Source organism: Engraulis encrasicolus, chromosome 4 (genome assembly GCF_034702125.1).
Source record: "Engraulis encrasicolus isolate BLACKSEA-1 chromosome 4, IST_EnEncr_1.0, whole genome shotgun sequence".
NCBI lineage: Eukaryota > Metazoa > Chordata > Actinopteri > Clupeiformes > Engraulidae > Engraulis > Engraulis encrasicolus.
Window position 1 is genome coordinate 30067146 of NC_085860.1, and position 5000 is coordinate 30072145.

At 46.9% G+C, this 5000-nt stretch overlaps 1 protein-coding gene across 2 annotated transcripts in view; it reads left to right on the forward strand.

The window, feature by feature from the left end:
• Positions 1 to 5000, forward strand: part of tmem117 (transmembrane protein 117) — a 68623-nt gene that overhangs the window by 43321 nt on the left and 20302 nt on the right. The window lies entirely within an intron of this gene.

Below are 5000 nucleotides of genomic sequence, written 5' to 3' on the forward strand. Positions count from 1 at the left end.
TTTATCCAATTAAAGGTGGCTCAAAGGAGAAGTGTTTTCTTGCGGTCCGTGCGGTAATAGTGATTTAGCCCCGCTGCCAGTGTTAGACAGCCCCCCCTCCTACCCCCCCTCCTCGATTTATTGATTACGGTCTCACCCCAAGGAAACCACTCCCTCTGGGACCTCTTCAGAAACTGGACATTGGCCAAGCTGCTAAGCATCTAACCGACTTAATGCACATATAAATCCTCATTCTAATCAAGATGGGTGTGGGTTGGCGTTGGTTGTGTGTGTGTGTGTGTGTGTGTGTGTGTGTGTGTGTGTGTGTGTGTGTGTGTGTGTGTGTGTGTGCGTGCGTGCGTGCGTGCGTGCGTGCGTGCGTGCGTGCGTGCGTGCGTGCGTGCGTGCGTGCGTGCGTGCGTGCGTGCGTGCGTGCGTGCGTGCGTGCGTGCGTGCGTGCGTGCGTGTGTGTGTTTGCCCGGTCGGCGAGGCGAGGCGAGATAAGTTACCATGCGCCGCACGTTTACATTAATGATGCCTGTCCCAGCAGCACTAATAAATGGACTATTGATGGAGTATGATTTACTGTTCCCCCCACCACCACCACCATCCAGCCCCAGCCCCTCTCCTCTCCTCTCCTCTGCCTATCCTCTGCCTCCCCCTCCTCCTCTCTCCCATGAAGTTGTTTGACAGGAGCTGTCATGCAGCAGTATTTTCACATTGGCTATGGCTACATATATACGTGCCCACGCTAATAAAAACAAGCACTCACCGCCACGAGGCTGTCCACCAGAGACCCCTGCTCTGTTTCTACACTGTATATTTTGCAGTGTTAATCCAACTCTTTCACACTGACATTGTTGGTCCAATACTCACTAAGTGTTGAATAGCCACGCTTTTAAAACAAGCACTCATGGGGGCGCTGTGGCACAGCGCGCTAAGCCCCCCACATTTGGGTTTAAATGCCCACCCACGGGGACCCTGGTTCGAGTCCGGCCGGGGTCATTTCCCGATCCTCCCCTGTCTCTCTGTCCCATTCACTTCCTGTCACCATCTTCGACTGTCCTGTCAAATAAAGGCATAAAGCCCCTAAAAAAACATTTAAAAAAAACAAGCACTCATTGCCAACTCTGCCCTAACAGTGTAGGGCCTGCTCATTACATTGTGCCATGCTAATGAATTCAACACAACAGAGGGTAAAACTTGACACGCACAGTGTTGATCTGACACTCTCTAAGTGTTGAATAGACTGGACATTTATACGTATACATATCATCTTTGGCCATCTGCCTACAAAGGAAATTTTGCCATGTTCAATACTTGGAGAGTGAAACATTTAACAATAGTGTTGGTTCTGTTCTGTAAGTGTCGAATATTCACTGAAATATTTACTTTCTATTTGCACATGAAGGAGTGAAACGATATCAGACACATGGCAGTTCACATTAGAAAGGCTATGCTGCGCAGTTCCACGTGAAATATGATATGTAATCGCCTAAAAGTATACATTGTTGGTGAAGCAACCTTAGAAATTACACTCACAGCACAAAATCTTTGTCTTTTCAGGAGACTTCGTCAAAGTGGTTGGCGTTACTTTGTTGTCAAGGTGACCACCTTAAGAAAAGCGGCGGGAGAAGTGCAGAATGAATAGCTCTGCCACCAACCCCTCTTTCATTTCCCCTTTTAACTCAAAAGTGTCTTCGTTATGCTAAGTAATGTGAGCTAATGACTCCGTCGTTGGGAGGGGCAATTAGCAGGGAGCCTCAATGAGGGCTTGTTAAAGCTGCCTCTCCGTCCGCTAATGGGATAATAGGATTAGCACGCCATAAGTATTGACATTGGAGACTGAGTGATGGTGCACGGTGGCACTGCCGCGTTAGTCTTCCATGGTTAGCCAATCCTTGGTTAGTTGCTAAGTAACCATTTTGAGTGTGAGTGTGTGTGTGTGTGTGCGTGTTCGTGTGCGTATGCGTGTGTGTGCGTGTGTGTGCGTGCGTGTGTGTGCATCCATGGCTAATCATTTTTCACATACTCATCTTATTTGTTAACCTGACAAGCTAGAGTGTGAAATCAAATGTATAGTCTGTATATAGATGATTGGCAGAGCTGAAGCCTTTGAGTGGAACTAATGGTTGTTGTTGTCGTTAAGACTGCTAGATTAGCCCATATGATGCGCCACTAGACCAAGCCTCTATGAAAATATATGTTGATCTTCTAGGGTAGTGTTTCTCAAAGGAGGCTCTACAGCCCCTCAGGGGGCATTGGGGAGCCCTAGGGTCCATTGAGAAAGATACAGCGGAGAGGGGGCGGTGCTTAGTTGCCATTGGGGGTCGTTAGTCTATTTTATTTTTTTAATACTAAGGGGGGCATTGTCAGGCTCATGACGAGGTCAATGTGGCGTTGGGAGGCTCATGATGAGGTCCAGGGGGCGTTGATTCAAAAAAAGGTTGAGAACCACCCTGATATCAAAGGTATTGAGTCGGTGCCGCAGGGCGCCTTTTCGCGTTGATTTGGCTATAATTGACGTTGATTCAACGCCCATTGCAGGGCACTGTTCTAGGTTGTTCTTGGCTATGGATTTCTCTCAACGCACTTCGACACTATGCATACACTGTATTACTATAAGCAATTTCGTAATGTTACGTATGGAAGGCCTTTATTATCCAAATCTGTATTTTTTTTGTTAGCCTAGTAAACTAGCACCTCCCGCTGCCGGTCATTTTTTTACCTGCAAGTGGTCTAGCCTCGCATAATGATTCAGTTCTGTCAGAATGCCCAGAATCTGGCAAACCAATCACAACGCAGAGATGTTTATTGAATCAAAGCAGGCATGGTTTTTAGGGAGTGGCGACGAGGCTTGCAACACTGGGAAAGCACAACAACAAGAAAGATGGCGCTGATTGGTCAGAGCGTTGGCCTATAGTCACAGGCACGGTTTGAAAGACAACGGGTTGTTCTCATCAACAATCTTCGGATGTGTTGTTCATCGGGGCCAGACTAAATGAAACATCCAATCTCAAATTTAGTCTGGTTTATCAGGCTATTTATTTTTCAGAATACATCTTCTACATATTCACATCTTATTCACATAGTTAGGAAGGCTGTAGATGTGTTTTTATCTTTTCTATGCTTGCACAACCACATCTTCTTTCTTCAGAGCCAAGTCATACTGTGCAAAATGCTTATTCAAAGGATATGGAACCTGATTGGACATAGAGTGTAATGATGTACTGTGCTATGGCTAAAGTGTGCCTTCCTCCTGAAATGGCTAACCTGTATCTAAGACCCCACTTTGCACCCTGACGATAAAAAAGACAGCAGCAGGCAGTCAATTGACCTCTAAGTTGAATTACCTCAGGGTGTTTCATCTTTTTTCCTTCATCCTGTTCTCTGACATTCGTCTGAATGAATGACACGGAGGAGACACACACGAACTCCACCTCTCTCTGTCTCTCTGTCTGTCTGTCTGTCTGTCTGTCTGTCTGTCTGTCTGTCTGTCTCTCCGTCTGTCTGTTTGTCTCTCTCTCTGTCTGTCTATCTGTCTCTCCGTCTGTCTGTCTGTCTCTCCGTCTCTCTCTCTCTCTCTCTCTCTCTCTCTCTCTCTCTCTCTCTCTCTCTCTCTCTCTCTCTCTCTCTCTCTCTCTCTCTCTCTCTCTCCCCACCTTATCATGCCCCATTCTACTGACACCAAGCCTGGAGCAGCTCAGTAAAGAAAGGCAGTGGTGACCCATTTTCATTGCCCTGCTACAACCCTGTGGAGTGGAGATGGCCACGTCACACCACCCGTGGCCCTGAGCTAATGCCTCCGCCAAAGTAATAGCTATTAACAATGTATGGCGGGACAGACATCTCAAGCACACAAGCACAAGCGTGTGTGTGTGTGTGTGTCTGTGTGTGTGTGTGTGTGTGTGTGTGTGTGTGTGTGTGTGTGTGTCTGTGTGTCTGTGTGTCTGTGTGTCTGTGTCTGTGTATGCATGTACAGTATATGTGTGCATATGAATGACTTGCACAAAGATTTTTGTTGCTTCCTCCCATCTTCGCCACACACACACACACACACACACACACACACACACACACACACACACACACACACACACACACACACACACATGAAGACACACAGCCATGCGCACATGCACATGCACGAACACACACTCCTTCTTTGGAACACTTTTTTTGGCGGGGGTGCTCCTGCAGGTGGTAACCTTTCTTTTGTCTTCAAATCGATTCAACCGCGCCACCCGGTGCTTGACAGTGCTCTCCAGCAGCCCCGCTCCATCCAGCAGCAGCTCTTAACAGCAGCTCCTGGCACCCAAACAAAGATTCTGTAGCCTGTAGCCGCCCGTACCAGCACCAGCACCTGCACCTGCACCTCCTCTCTGACTGCCTGCATCCAGTGAGCCGGTGTGAGGTGTGACGCCGGGCCTCTTTGTTCTAACTGGCAGCCAAAAAAAGGATTCTCCAGATTCACCCGAAATAAATTGGAGCGGCACTTGAATGTCTCGTCCTGCCCTCATACAGTACTGTGTAGACTTCTGTGCACGCCGGGTGGGTTGTAAAAGCAAGAAACCTGTGCGTCGATGTGGTTGTCGGCAGCCTTTGATGTGAAGGTTGTTTGTTAAGCTGCACTTTGCACCCCAGTCATACTGTAGAAGCGTGTCTGTCCTTTTTCCTTTAATGCTGATGTTTGTTATTTTCACATTATGAAGTCTTTTTCATCTGCGTACTGTACGTACGTTGGATGTCAGAAACCAGTGTCATTTTGAGGGAAATGTGTGTTTTCTATAATTTCCAAAGCTGTTCCGATTTCATTTCGACATTAATTAGCACGGAGAAGAAAATATAAAATTAATGTATTTCAAATGTCATTTTCTGTCAAGTTTTTCCAATTATTATTTTTTTAAATGATGCAACAGACGACGGCAGAGAAAATCATTAACTGTGAGGAATTGAAGTGAGCGACCTTTCTATTAGCTGCAAGCCTCGGCATGCGGGCTGTAATTCTCTCTAAATCGACA